The sequence below is a fragment of the Oncorhynchus masou genome, chromosome 6, assembly GCF_036934945.1.
Source record: "Oncorhynchus masou masou isolate Uvic2021 chromosome 6, UVic_Omas_1.1, whole genome shotgun sequence".
Lineage (NCBI taxonomy): Eukaryota > Metazoa > Chordata > Actinopteri > Salmoniformes > Salmonidae > Oncorhynchus > Oncorhynchus masou.
Genome location: NC_088217.1, coordinates 73,829,080 through 73,845,673, shown reverse-complemented (window position 1 = coordinate 73,845,673; position 16,594 = coordinate 73,829,080).

Below are 16,594 nucleotides of genomic sequence, written 5' to 3'. Positions count from 1 at the left end.
ACTGGCATGTTTACAGTGTCAAAGTGAATGATATCTGTCATTAGTTTGCCAATATCATAGTTCAGAAATCCTGTCTTTACTAAAAGATATTGGTCAGGGTCAGCTACCTCCATGACAGCGATACAAAGTATTTGCGTGCTGTTCATGATGCTCACTTTGAGGGCTTAGAGAGGCAGACCTTTTCAATGGATAAGAAGGCTCTCCCTGAGACTCTAATTGGATACCTCATACATGAAACGCGTCCCAAATGGCAACCATTTCCTCTGTAGAGCACTACTTTTGCTCTGGGCTTTTGCCAGAAGAAGTGCACGAAATGGAGAATAGCGTGCCATTTAGAATGTAGTGTTGGATTATACTCTCTACACAGCAGAGAGTAATCCTAAAAGAGGGAACCTGACCTAGGAAGAGGGAACCTGACCCAATTGCTGTATCTTCTCATCCAAGGATCCACATGGATTGGACGTGGTCATCACATGCAAACAGGGTCATTTGAATACGTTAGGATTGTACATTAGGATTCAGAGAATATTCCGGTATATTGAATCACTGAGAATGAATGATGCCTCGTCATTGTTAAACACTGTTCCAAGCACAGTGGTCGCTGGAAATGCAATAAGGCGGACCTTGGGAGGTATCAGACAAACCACTTGCATTCAGGTCCCCTGATTCAATGTGGTGATGCAGGCATTATTCACAGCACTTTACAGCAGTTCCCACTCTCAGCACTTATTACAGTTTGACAATAACACAATCATCTTGGATTGTGTGAAAAGGTGCCAAACATTATTATTATTTTTTTTTTTCTCTCTCTCTCTCTCTCTCTCTCTCTCTCTCTCTCTCTCTCTCTCTCTCTCTCTCTCTCTCTCTCTCTCTCTCTCTCTCTCTCTCTCTCTCTCTCTCTCTCTCTCTCTCTCTCTCTCTCTCTCTCTCTCTCTCTCTCTCTCTCTCTCTCTCTCTCTCTCTCTCTCTCTCCTCATTCAGAACAGTCTATGTCACTGAACTTGTGTTTGTAATATGTTCAGTTTAGATGCCTTATCACTGTATCCTAATACCAGCAGGTCACTGCAATGCTTATGGATCACCATTGAACTAGAATATGTCTTAGTCCTATGTCATTTCTGTATGAAGGTAACAGGTAACTGATCTACGTCTTTCATGTTCAACACTCAAAGAACACACTATTGTTCCACCGAAGCACCTTAACTGCGAATGAGTGTCTATGGATCAAACACAAAACCTTTCCATCAAAAAGCCATCAAATGTGCCTTTTGCATGAAAGAGCCACAAGGTGGATGTTAAATGCTCAGTGGAGTGTTTGCAAAATAAAGACTTGGCTGGGCACTATGACCCTCGGCTAGGAAGACACATGAAACAGATTTATGGAAGAAAATTGGAAAATTCAAAAGGCTTTAAAACCCTGGCCTTGACGCTTTATTCATTGGTGAATGGATAGATGGACATCTATGGAGAGCACAAGCCCCCTTTCATGTCCCCCATTAAAAAAAATGATTTTCCACTCTTCTGATACTAAATTGAGAAGAAAGACATGCAGTCTTTGGGCACCGGAGAAACTCGAGGAGAGTTTGAGATGTATTTCATCCGTTCTCTCTCTTCCAGTAGAGTGAGAGAGGACATATTGTTATCACATTGATTGGTAGTCCGCTGTAAGTCTAAAGCATGTGCTGCACACCTTACTGAAAAATGATCTGTTACATTGAAGCAATATCGACCATACATTATAAATGGTACGCTAGTATAGACATTGGAACTTAACCTGTCAGCTTTAACATGTTTCTAAGCAACTGCTCATGCCACATTTATTTAGTCAACACAAAGTTAACTTTATGACTTTCACACGTTCAGAATAGGTCATGTCCCCATTGAAAAGTCCATTGTGAAAACTCCTTTTCCCTGATTAGCATGTTCTCCCTGGGCATTCTAATTAGTCTGTTAATTGCCCTTACTCCCCAAAATGCATCTGAGAATTCATATGATATTCTACCCCAATGAGTCCCTCGTATGTTTCGTTCATTGGGTCCCAGCTGTTGCTTAAACTTAGTGCGATGGAATTCAGAAAAAAATACAATTATCTTTAAATGGCCTTTTACTATAAAGACATAAATAAAACATTTGAAAAACATAATTCTGTTTCCATGTGTTGATATATACAAAATATTTCCCTTTATGTAATCCGTTGGGGAATACTATAATTGAGTATGACTTGTAAAGTACTGTAGCTCTTTCAGGCTCTAGTTCAGATTTCCTTCTCATACATTTTAGTCTTCGCTGTATTCATCTATTCTTGCTGTGGATAAGTATTTATGTCAAGGTCAAAGCTAATGTTAATCTGATGGAGGACAATAGTGCATAGTTCTGAGTAGGTTACTTTGGATTGCACAGGAGGGAATCATGTGACGGGCATCTCAGTCACCTGAGTTAGGAGGTCAACTGACTGTTGGGATCAACAAAACACTGTTAGAACTGCAGAGCCCAGCCCATCACCTCCCTCCCTCAGACGTCAGAGTGACAGAGATGGATTCGGGTGGTGTCCTCGTGATGGACTACCAGGGCTGTCTGGGAGGTTTTACCGTGACGACAAGCCGTTTGATGTCCCATAGTCGTGGCTCAACTCCAGACCAGAAAACGCCTCCCGGGCCTCCGATACTCAAACGCCATTAATGTCGCAAATGTGATTCAGAGGGGTTGGGTTAAATGCAGAAGATACATTTTGGTTGAATGCATACAGTTGTGCAACTGACTAGGTATCCCCTTTCCCCTTCCCTAATTATTTGCCGGAGAAATACACAACTTTGGTCTTGGTGTCTGGTTCCAATCAACTTTTAATTAAACGGTCACTCTCAGAATCTGTGGCTCTCTATTTAATGTGTTTCAGCCAAACACAAAAACCTCAAATGAACCCAGGCATGCAGGCACACACACACTCCAATCTTAGAAAGGAGGAGCGTTCTTTCTTGATTCAGATAGCTGCCTCTAAATTCATTTTCAATTCGGCGAGCCCTCATATTTCATCTGCAGTGGGAAATGTTTCATTGTTTAATCCTAGAAAGCTTTTTGAAAGATTACATATCGCTTCTTTCATAAAGACACCATTAGTGTCTTGGGAGTAATGGAAGCCACTAATTTGATGGTTTGACCTTAAGCTATTCATCAGCTTGGAGGGTAGACGAAATGGATGTTGTCAGAGTTCACATTATCATTTGGCCACAGGACCCAAGAGTTTAATGATGGTATTAAGAAAAACAGCTACAAAGAAAATATTGTTCAACGAAAGACAAAATGGGGCTTGGGTAACATGTAGATGTACTATAGTGTACGATAGTCTACTGATTATTAGAATCCAACCATGCTGTGGTGGTAAAGAGCCAGATCAATGAGTAAGTCTGATCAAGAATGAGGGAACTATACTGAACACAAATTATAATCGCAACATGCAAAGTGTTGGTTCCATTCTTCATGAGTTGAAATGAAAGATCTAAGAAATGGTCCATATACAGAAAAAATGTATTTCTCTCAAATTCTTTGCACTGATTTGTTTACATCCCTTTTCACAGATGTGGCATATTAAGAAGCTGATTAAACAGAATGGTCATTACACAGGTGCACCCTGTTCTAGGAACAATAAAAAGCCACTCTAAAATGTGCTGTTTTGTCACAAAACACAGTGTCACAGATGCCTCAAGTTGAGGGGGCATGCAATTTGGAATGCTGACTGCAGGAATGTCCACCAGAGCTGTTCCCAGATCATTTAATATTCATTTCTCTACCATAAGCCACTTCCAATGTCATTTTAGAGAATTTGATAGTATGTCCAACCAGCCTGACAACCGCAGACCACATGTAACCATGCCAGCCCAGGACCTCCACATCCGGCTTCTTCACCTGTGGGATCGTCTGAGACCAGTCACACGGACAGCTGACAAAACTGAGGAGTATTTATGTCTGTAATAAAGCCCTTTTGTGGGGAAAAACTCATTCTGGTTGGCTGGGCCTGCCAGGCCCACCCATGGCTGCGCCCCTGCCCAGTCATATGAAATCCATAGATTAGGAACTTATTAATTGATTTCAATTGATTGATTTCCATATATGAACTTCAACTCAGTAAAATCGTGACAAGTCTCTAAGATAAGTGAGGTATGTAAGACATCTCAAGCTCAATGGTGTGAAAAATCCCCAACAACAAGATCAAATCAAATCAAATCAATCAAGATGGCACAAAGATAATGTCAAGATTAGTATGCCCACTGAGGCAACTCAGCAATAGACAAAATAAGTCAGAAGTTGTTGTTGGCATTCTCGCTGGCGACTGACAGGGTAAAATTATATTAACACAGGTGCCCACACAAAGAGGAGCTGCTGAAGTGGTAGGTAATCTGATCCTAGATCTGAACAAATCAATTAGTAATTGAGGCATATTTATAAATCCCCATTCAGCTGCCTGGGTGTTTTGTAGCATGAACACTTTTGTGAATTAATTTTTGGTGTCTAATGGCAGGAAATTAATCAAACCAGAAATGTTCATAAAGAGGTTATTTTGGTTTTGTAAAGGCTACATTGTAATTTGTGAAATAAATGGAATACATTTTTTGCTATTCCTGAAATATATTTCAATTCATGGTTTTGTATGATACATTTGCTAAAAACACTTCAATTGGTTCGCTTTTATGGTTGGTGTCACAGATCCCTCCAGAACCTTCATTACGCACACCTGGCCCCTATTCCCATTGATTAGTAATTTTATAAATGTGCCCTTCGCTCACTATTGTCCGGTCAATTAATGTTACAATGGCCATTGGTGCGTGTGTGTACCGATGCTGTGTGTTTTGGGCTTTCGTGCCCTTGTGGATAGGGCTCGTGTGTTAATCATTGTGCGCAGGTATTATTTATTTCTAGGTACTCCTTGCTCTTTTGTTTGGGTTTCAACCCTGTGTTTTTGTTACTTGTTTGTTTGGTCTTCGTGTCCGTGCCTTTACACGCCACACCGTAATGTGGGGCTTAATAAAAAAAACTATTACACATTCCTGCATCTTTCTCCCGAATCTCTTCATACCAACATGACAGAATAATCGACCATTGAGGGAGACAGCGGGAATGGCCAGTCCGATGACGCTGCGACTGGTCTGTCCGGCACCGCCGCAACTTCGGCAGCTGCAACTGCGTCGTCCGACGTCGTCACAACGGGTCTGCCCTACGACCAAACTTCAGCAGCCACAACTGGCCCGTTCGGCGTCACAACCGGTCCGTCCAACGCTACTAGTCTGTCCGATGCCGCTGTAACATCAGCCGTGGCAACTGGCCTGTCCAAAGACACAATTTTGGCAGCTGCATTGGGTCCGCACTACATTTTTGTGATCGGGGGTACTGTCACGGTTCCCTCTGGAACTTTCATTGCACACACCTGGCCCCTATTCCCACTGACTGTATTTGTAAATATGTGCCCTTTGTTCACCATGGTGTGGTCGATTATTGTTACTATGTCCTTTGGTTGTGTGTACCTGTGCTGTGTGTTTTGGGCTTTAGTGCCCTTGTGGATTGCAAAGATGATTAGTCCTGTGTGTTAATCCTTGTGTGTGTATTTATTCGAGGTACTCCTCGCTCTTTTGTTTGGGTCAACCCTGTTTTGTGTACGTGTTTGTTTGGTCTTTGTCCCCGTGCCCTTACACAGCACACTGTAATTTGGGTAAAATAAAAACCCATATTACGCAATCCTGCGCCTGTCTCCTGAGCATTCATGCCAACATGACAGTTGGCTTATGATACAATGCAAACAAATATGCCATACAAACAAATTATTTTGTTTTTCAAATGTCCTCGCTCCGCAGGAACCTTTCAATATGTAACTCACTGATTTAATCTAATGAAACCAAATCTACAGCCCAACGGCATAAACACAGCCCGTAAACCATATTTGATTCTTGGTGCCTCAATTAATCCACAAAGATTCTGTGCAATAGATTCACTATCAAAGTTTGCAAAGGGTAGTAGTATAATTATCTCTCAAAAGCATGCAGTTTCATAACATCACACATTCATTGTCAGTGTTTTCTCAGCTGTCCAATTACATAAGCAGTGTGTCCTTCCTTCTGAGCCTGAGGCAGAGCCCGACCTAGCCAGTAAACTCAGAGGACTTTGAGACACTCATAGTCCCATTCATCATTAGTGCTAGTGTCCACCGAGGCCACCTCGCTCACCACCACCACCCCGGCAAGATGAATCCCCAACCATTCATAGAGTAATTTAAACGCAGCCTACGTCTTGCCATTTTCTCTTCCAGACAGTCCGGACCCGCTTTCAATGGGGGCTCCTCTTCGCTCATCTAATCTCTGGGACTTGGAACAGGAGGAATTGATAGACGCGCAGAGGGCAATATAATGTAGCGTAGTCATTGCAGGCCCTTGCAGTGTCACAGAAATTAGCTTTAAAATGATGTAGTACACGGGACCTTGTAATCTCACCGATCAAATTAGCCACTGAGATTCCCCCAACCCTGCTATACAGAAGTAATGGAGTCTAATTTAACTGCAACAGTGGAGAGCTACTCCTTCACTGTCCTCTGGGTTACTGTATCTCAGTCCACTGATCTACACTCAACTTGTACACACGTCAAAGTGTGATGAGAGGTAGGAGTTACCATCTATTGCATTAGCTGTGGGTCACCTCTAGTGTTCCACTTTATGGTCGGAGTGTGTCACTGAGGTATAAACCTCTGAACCCGATCTCCATATTGCTCAACTACATTGGGTCTTAACGGGTTTCCATTTTGTTTATCGGCCCATTGCCTTTAAGATATCTTCCTACCCAAATAAGAACATTGTACCGTAAACCCTCACAATAAACATTAATTTATAGTGCAAACCAATATGGTCGCTGTCTTCTCTGCTCTGGCACAACTGAGACTTTTCATCAGTTTCCTTATTCTATTCCCCTGTCGCATCTAATCTAATTCACTAATGCCTTTGAAAAAGTGTCATAATAGCACTGAGACAGAACGAGTACGTTTGGAGCCTTTTGATGGTTCCTTCGCATCAATTATTATGATTATCTTGAATCTCTTGGGATTATCTGTTGTAGTGACATTTAAAGTGCAATTTCCAAGATTGCGACAAATCCTAATTGAGTGCTTTCTCAAGCCTCGGTTTAGACTCATTTCAGAGAAGTAAACATTAGTCGAGCAGCACATGTTGATATCTCATTCAGAGCTCTAGAAAATAGGTTTGTTCTGACACACATCCATTTCAGAAACTACCAACAACTAATAAGCAAGACAAGTAGCAAGCAGTAACAATTAGAAAATCCAGTTTGAGTTACTAGATGTGAGTTCATGATTGAACGTTCTCCTCATGTCTTTCTTTTTAAATTAGTTATTGCATTTATTTTGTACAGGGTGACCTACTGTATCTACAGTATCTCGACTGAAGTGTCATAGCCTCTGTTTGACCATGTGGGATGGGTGAGATTGGATCTGTAGTAGGGCTACATACAGTCTCAGCTTGCTTCTCTTTGAATTAGGTCTTTGAAAATCCCTATAGGCAGCCAGTATGTGTGTGAAGGCAAGACTGAGAACAGTGGAGCACCTGTTCTCAGAACAGCGGGTATCCCCATACAGATTGGCTTGGTGCTGGGAGAGTGTGCTCACTTCAAGAGTACCTAGACACGTACTGTATGGTGCCTGAGTAGTAGTACAGTAATGAGAAAAAACTCCCTTCCATTTCTTCCTCCACACTTCTCTTGGTACTGCACTATACTGATCCTCCTCCATAATCACTAGGGTTGACTCTTTGCATAATTGTGAGCAGGCCGCAGGTTAACAATTATGTTCCGTATTCTACGCTTTGGCTTTGCAGGTTTGTGTATAAATTTAAGCCACTGTTCAGAAAACACTGGATATATTCTGTGTATTACGGCCTTATTACCCACACAGGCAAAGGTGCGATTGTAGAGGTTGAATGTCAGACTTAAAGTCCTGTACCTGGTCTTAGCACAAACCTGCACCACGATAGCATCAGTTACATTTGCATTGCACAAACAACTACTATCCTTAATGTCCGTAGGGGCCATTTCCAAGTTCCTTGTGTGTTTGCATAAACATTGCCCGTAAATCGTGTGCTTTCCCCTTCCAATCTCACCAGCTTTGTTTTTGCATAACATAGCCCACTGGGCTCATAGATCATGATGGGATAAAAACACCAATCCGTTCCGGCGGCAAAGACGAGGATGAGGATTGGAAGCTGCTCAGTCCGTGCCCTTCACCTCAATTCTGCATATCAGCTGAGAAAATAACACAATTTCCCTTCGTTTATGAGACTGCTGCATACAATTTGAGACCTAGTCAACCCCTGCTCTGTTTTACTGCTTACCCTAGCCAAATGAAAATCTATCTGTGGGTACGCTCTCTCGGGAAATGACTTGTACTCAGACAACCATCAACGTTACCCTATAGGTTTTTTTTTTTATCAACACTAATACATTACTGTCAAGCTGCAAAAGCAAAAATTGCATTCTGCCGGAATGTTTACACATTTGCTTTTCCCTCTGAGGGAAAAAGTAACTTTGCAGTCGTTCAAAGTCGCTCCAGAAGAGGAGAACAGAGTAGATTTCTGGGCAGGCTGAGGCTATTGTTTGGAAAACCTTTTCTGTCTTTGTTTCCCGCTTTTCTTTGCATCTGACATGAATCTGACAACCGAGGTCTCTGATCTGTGTGTTTTTTTCCCCTTTCCTCTCCGTGTCTCATGCTCTCTCAGTGATGCTAAATAAATGATCACAAGTGGAGAACACAAACCAACCACGCTGTAATGGGAATTCTCAGATGCTGCCTTCAGCTTTTATCTACTATACACCATTACCACAGGCAATTTTGTTCATTGTATAACGGTCAGTCGAAATTAAAGGAGCCATTGCGTAAGATATAATACTTTAAAGAGCATTTCAACGAGTGTAATCACCACAGGGACTGTTCCTGCAATCAAAGTAAATTGTTACCTGTCAATAATTTCACAGTAAGAGTGCCAATTGGACAGCTGCTCATAAATCAGCTGATTTAGGCTGGTGAGAGGAAAACAAAGCTTACGAACATGTGATATTGAGACATTGGGATGGTGATGGAGATGGTGCCGCAACATGTGCTTTGACATGAACACCTTCCTATTACCCCTCAGAACAGCCTAAATTCGTTGGGGCATGAACTCTACAATGTGTCGAAAGCTTTCCATAGGGATGCTGGCCCATGTTGACTCCAATGCTTCCCACAGTTGTGTCAAGTTGGCTGGATGTCCTTTGGTGGTGGACTATTCTTGATACACATGGGAAACTGTTGAACGTGAAAAATCCAGCAGCGTTGCAGTTCTTGACAAACTCAAACCAGTGTGCCTGGCATGTACTACCATACCCTGTTCAAGTCACTTCAATCTTTTGTCTTGCCCATTCACCCTCTGAATCCATGGCTCAGTTGTCTCAAGGCTATAAAATCATTCTTTAACCTGTCTCCTCCCCTTCTTCTACCCGGATTGAACTGGATTTAGCAGGTGACATCAACAAGCAATCATAGCTTTCACCTGGATTCACCTGGTCAGTCTATGTCATGGAAAGAGCAGGTGTTTTTAATGTTTTGTACACTCAGTGTATGTCCGGCATACGCATATCCATGAGTTTCTGCCCACAAAAGGCTCAGCACAAAAGCCTCAGGCCTACAATATAACGGCAACCATCCCCACCTTCTTTTTTAATCAGGGAGGCATTGGTGCGGTCCATGCGAGCTGGACAGATGGAGAGCTGAACTTGCTGGATCCCAGCACTCCTCGTGGAACAGGGGTGCAGGAGTCTAAAGGAGAGACGGAACTCAAATCCAAAAAGACTACACATGTAATCTAGGCTACAAAGTCTTCCAGACACTAGATAGACAGTGTGTTGAAACAGTGCAAGAAGAAAAACTATCATGCATATCCCCAATAAAGGTAGCTTAGTCTTTCACCTGCTGAACTGTGTACTGTATATGACTTTAATTAACTGTACTTGTCTTCTCTGAGCGTACTGTTTCTAAGAGATTAAAGCCATGTGTTCCCCCAAGATTACTTTGCTCTCATCCACGTCTAACGGCTCCACCTCCAAAACATGCTTTCTGACCAGTTATAATAGTAGAAAATAAAATGTGGTTTGGTATTATACTATTAGATGTGAAAACAATAACACTGCCTCTGAGGATTGATGTTCACAACATGGGGAGGCGTTGTCAGAGACATTCTCAATTTGTGAAAACGTTCATTGATGTGAAAATGGTTGTGTCTAAAAAACATATATTTTCCTCTATATTTGTGCTCAGAGTGGATGCTACCAAGAGATGTTCCATAGACAAGGTTCCATGGATAAATATTACAAAGCTCACGGTCCTGGGACTGAAGTCCTCCCTCTGCAACTGTGTCCTGGACCTCCTGACTGCCGTGGAGAAAGCATCAAGTTCCTCGGCGTACACATCTCAGAAGAGCCGAAGTGGTCAAACCACACGGACACCGTGGTGAAGAAGGCACGGCAGCGACTCTTCAACTTCAGGATGTTGAATAAATGTGGCCTGTCCTCGAGGGACCTCATAGTGTTCTGCAGGAGCACCATCAAGGCTATCCTGTCGGGCTGCATTACAGCCTGGCACGGCAGCTCCACCACTGTGGGCCTCAAAGCGCTATACAGAGGGTGGTGCGCTCAGCCTATGCCCCCCCCCCCCTCTGCTCCCCTGGTCTTCCTACCATCCCTGCCCCTTCTGCTCCCCCTATGGACATTTCCCCTCCTCAGCAGACATTTAGCTTTCCCCCACCCCAATGGACATCATTGCATGAGTTGTTAATATGTATTTATTATTATTTGTGTTACTACCTATTTGTATTATATTTGTATGGTTTATTATCACTATTTCCTGCATTGTTGGAGTTCCACTGTACCCTGTAAGTACCTCTGCAACCCTGTACATGTGACTACTAAACTCTCTAATGTCAATTGCTCAAATATGTTTTACAAATAAATGCATTACCACCACATTTGTATGAATTATGGTCATTGTAATTATGATCGATCATTGTAAAATGTTTTAACTAATATAATCCTACGAGCTAAAATGTTCTGGATGGATTGAAAATGTGTAATTATTTTCAGCAGAGTTTATGTCCTTCACCCCCTGCTCACCTCAAAAAAAAAGTTAGACCAGGGATATTATCCCCCTAAAATATCCCTTATACCTTATACTTAAGTCGAACATAACTCAAATAAAAAAGGAAAATGTCTAAGCCCTCTAGACCACTGCACATCCAATTACAGTTGATTTAGATGGTGACGCACCTGTTTCTTACACTGCATTACAGCTCATTTACAGGCATGAGGATTGCTTTCCTGTCTGTTTTTATATCCCGCGGAAACATTTTTCTGTTTACTCCCTTCATAATGTGATGAATGAGAGCCGCTCCTGCCGCAGTGGAAATGTGCTAAGATATTATTCGGCCAACTTTTTTTTTCTATATGAAAATATGGCCTGCCAGCCCGACCATCTGTTTGAAATGTTTGTAAGCATTCAGTCTGCCATATTGTTTCTGTGAAATTAACCACACATCCCGGTCGGTGTGCTGACTGGAATGGTTGCTGCTCCAAATAATCTCCTTACTGTATATGGCGGCTTGGAAAACAAGACCTAAGTAAATCCCTGGGGGCATGAGGTCAAGTTCTTCAGGGTTTTATCCCTTGAGGGGTTGTTTCACACAGCTCATCGTTGCGAGCTGTCTCTCCTCCCTCCTGTGCTACAGTTTTGACCTTCCCTCTCCAATAGGAACCCTTTTTGGGGATGCTTTTATTTATTTTTCCCCCACTGCTACATTTATGTTGACAGTTAATTTAACTGGATCAACGCGTCCAGTTGCCTTGTCTAAAGCAAGGCTTAGTGTGACAAATAGCAGCCTGTAAACCCCAAACGTCCATCTTCTGCCCACTCTGTCTGTGAAGATGAACCTTTCCAACTCTGGTGACAGTGTTTCCATTTCCATAGTGAGCCACGGAGTGAACACAAAGCACAGTTAAGGCCACAGTTCTCACTAACAAACACCCACAAGAGACACAATTCCAGAAAAGTTCAACAAAAGCCAGCGCCTGGGAGAATTAAAGATAAGTACTGCCATGTCCATTGATTCTACCTCTATATTATTAACCACTGAGAGCTGATCTGGCTGTATGTTACTGGTATTACAGGTAAACATGACTGCTGTATTACCTGCTCTGACTGAACGTAGACTTGATATGACATGACAAGTGTCTGATGGGAATCCACTGTGACACTTACAGATATAGGCTGAGAATGGGCAAACCTTAATAGCATGGTGACTGTCTCCTCGTGTCATTCAACAAGCACTGTTGAAAACGATTGGTGCAAGACGGGGGTAAATGAAAACGTCTTGGATACTTGGCTGGTACCTTTCTCCACTCCAACCAATAAAGGTCAACATTGCAACACTCATGGAACATTTATCATACTGTTTTGTGATACAAGACAGCACAGCTGAAACACCATTGTGAAATGTTCTCAGAACTAATATAAAAGCGTTCTTGCTTGATCCTGTGCTATATATCCTGCCCAGTTCAATTTAAAGATACATCACGTAAAAGATTGAGAGCATTTGCCTGACATGTTCCAATTCTAAAATAACAGTTACAAAATGTTATCCTATGGGTTGTGGTGATATGCAACTGTAAGTCATCCTAGCTTTTGTACTTTTCTAGGGTGGGATTAAGCTGTAGACCACACGATCTACCTAGAGAGTTTTCATCTATATTATTCATAGCTGACTATTTAGACCACCACAAACTGATGCTGGCATTAAGACAGAACTCAATGAGCTGAATACTGCCATAAGAAAACAGGAAAACGCTCACCCAGAAGTGGCGCTCCTAGTGGCTGGGGACTTTAATGCAGGGAAACTTAAATCTATTTTACCTCAATTCTACCAGCATGTTAAATGTGCAACCAGAGGGGAAAAAAACTCTAGACAACCTTTACTCCATACACAGAGACACGTACAAAGCTCTCCCTCACCCTCCATTTGGCAAATCTGACCATAAATCTGACCTCTTGCACTGAGATGGTGATGAGCTGAGGTGGATAGCTTGTAACATTTGTGTTAAAAATATATTATGGGGTGGCAGGGACCCTAATGTTGGACTAGTAACCAGAAGGGTTGCTAGATCAAATCCCAGAGCTAACAAGATCAAAAAATCTGTTGTTCTGCCCCTGAACAACCCACTATGGTCAGAGCGTTGGACTAGTGACCGAAAGGTTGCAAGTTCGAATCCCTGAGCTGACAAGGTACAAATCTGTCGTTCTGCCCCTGAACAGGCAGTTAACCCACTGTTCCTAGGCCGTCATTGAAAATAAGAATTTGTTCTTAACTGACTTGCCTAGTAAAATAAAGGTTACAAATTAAAAAAAAACAACTATTCCTACACCGTCATAAATACGAATTTGTTCTTAACTGGCTTTCCTAGTTAAATAAATACAAAATATTGGTTATTTGCTTACACAGTAGAAGGGATATGTAAATGCATAATATGGCCAACGTATTATTTGGATCAGTCGTCACAAACAGATAGCCTATGTGGCATCGATATGAGTCAGAATCATGTATTCTAGTGTCAAAATTGACTGCAAAGTGTACATAGGATCATTTTGGTGATAAAGTCAGTGTCGTCTAAAACGGAGTTTGGAACGTCCATGCATCACAACGGGTAATTAAAGGTTGGATTTTGGTTTGATGATGTTCATTTGCCCACTAAATGGGGTGAACCGCTGCAGTGATTCCGCTCTACCCAATAGCATAGACAGTGAGACAGACCTGCCCAGTTAGGTTTACATAAAACAACACGTCACACACTTAATTTGAGAAATACTGGATCAAAAACCTTAAAAGTTAAATTGTGCAACTAAAACATCCCTTGCAAAACCTTCAGTATTTGTTACACATTTCTTGAGTTATCTTAGATTAATTCTGGGGATTTTGATGAAGCGAAATAGGTCGTCTACAGTGTCTCACGGGGGACAAACATCATTAACCAAACATGGAATCGGTCAGGAAACACACCTCCAAGACTGAAATCTGTTTTCTAATGAGCAATAGAAAAACACACTTGCCAATTGGCGTGTTCAGTGGCTCTTTAAGGGATTCAGCTCAACTGTTAATCAATGTACTAAAGTGACATTAAGAGTAGCATCAGGTGGAGGAAGCATCAAACAAGTCCCAAAAAAAGGCCCGTGGAGTTCATGATAGACACTCAGTTTAATGCAGAGGGAATTGAAATGCCATCACGCCACCGGATCATTACTTGCTTTCATTAGGTCTTCATGAGCGAGACTGAAGCCATTCCACCAATTAACCACCATCACAGACCTAATCATTTCTCATCTCATGTACCTTGCATATACCAAAGTTCTAGGGTGAAACACTTTGTAGGTGAGGAAGACGCAAAGTCACTAGAAGACAGTGACCTTCACTTTAACTTGTCTTTGATTGGCTGTCTCTTCACCCTGGTGAACACTCATTTGAAATTGGTGGTATTACAGATCCCACTTTGCTTTGGCCAATCTAGAACGTTCAGATCAGTGGGAACCAGGAAATGGAGACGTGGAAGGGAAGCTGACTAAGCAAAGGAACAAATCACAAGGTTGTTTTGTCAATGGGCATAAGGGCAGTGAAAGTGCCTTGTGACCAGCTAAGAAAAATCTAGCATGAAAAATGTGTTTTGGTGAATCCTTCTAAAGAACACAGTCCATTAATTTCAAGAAGAAGTATCCGCAACCTTGCGCATAGCACAAATATCATAGTTAATGGAACACAAGTTGAATCCTCTGGTGGGCCACAGGTAAGGCCTCAGTAGTCATACAACCTCTAGGTGAGTCATCTTACATCACAGTCAAGACATTCAATATCTTTCCACAGTATGCTGTTGATGGACCACTGAATGCAGAGATACTTAAGTGTTAGCGGAAGGGTATGATGAACTACAACCAGAAATAGACTGCCCAGTTACAGTTTAGCTACAGTGTATATAAAACATGACTACATGTACCAGTAAGCATTTGTGGAGCAACTTGTATGACCGACAGCTACAAAGCCTTATAGCAATTCCAGTCTAGCCAAAAAATAACAACATTTCAATCCCAATCAGTTTCAGTCTTTCCACTTGATTTGCAAGAACGGGAGACAATTTGTTTGTTGGCATTGTCTTCCCCCTAGTGTGGATAATGCCAAAAATGAAGAGGGGAATAATCGGTTTGCAGTCCACTCCAGCGCCACATAATTAAAACGTGAGTAGTATTCGACACTGGACATGGGCTCTCATGGCTCTGAGTAGGAATAGGACTAGCCACCGACTCAGCCTGCAATATGGTATTATAATGGGTGCCCTGAAGAGAAATGGCCGCTTATCGGCTGGCTTTATCAGTTGGTGTTTGGACCACTGTCAGGGCTTAAAATACTGCCAATGCAAGACAATTATTGACAAGGGAGTCCCCATGATGGACTCAGGTATGGTCATTATGCATGGCTGCTTTGATATATCTACAGACACACTATAGAAAGACCTATGTTTTATTGACAGTATTTTGAGCCACCTGAAGGAATCTTCGCAGTAAGATAATGTTCACAAAGTGCTAATTAACAGAACAGCTCTCAAAGCAATGTCATTACATCGAACTCGTTGATATTTGAAGTGGTGTAGATATTTGTTGCACATACCGTAACACATTTCTTATACTTCTTTATTCCTGGTTCATTTTGTAAGGCAATTTTGTACGTTGACATTTGGAGCAAATCGAAAGCAGTTCACAACTTGGTACATTTAAGCTTTGATTGTTTCTGAAAGAAGCGGAAAGTCCATCCAAAATGACTCTTAACTCTCATTATGAAGGGTAAAAACACAGGCAAAAAAATAACATCCACAGTTGCGTTCCCTTCGGATCTATATGCCCTCTTTCAGGGATTTGTTGATATTATTACCCTGCAAGCACTATGGTCTTGCGTTCACATGGACCCAGTTAGAGCCACCCTGTATAGATAGCGCTCCATCCATGGCTCTGGAGCTGTTTTGATTGCATTTTGACTGCTTACATCAGTCCTTTAAGTCTTTCCACCCATCAGTGAGGATATTATACATTTTACTGCAGTTGTTAATTCAGTTCCACTTAATTCACCTCACAGCCAACCAGTCTGCCCACTCACACTGAAAATAGTCTTGCAATTTCTCATCAGTGACTAATGATGATCTGTAATGGATCCGCATTAATTCAGAACTCACTGATATCTTATTTTGTTCTTCCTGACATGGAGAAAGACAAACAACACTTAGAACCTCTTCTGGTGGTTGATGGATGAAGTCAGGTACGCCCAACATTATTAATCATAAAAGTTGGTATACTGTGGGACTGTATGACAATCCAAGTTTGTATGTTCACATCTTTGAAGTTGAACTTCCTGTTTCTACCCACTAAGATTAAACACTTGCAATAACTCAAGAGCTCCTTATGCCAGAGAGAGAGAGAGAGAGAGAGAGAGAGAGGGTG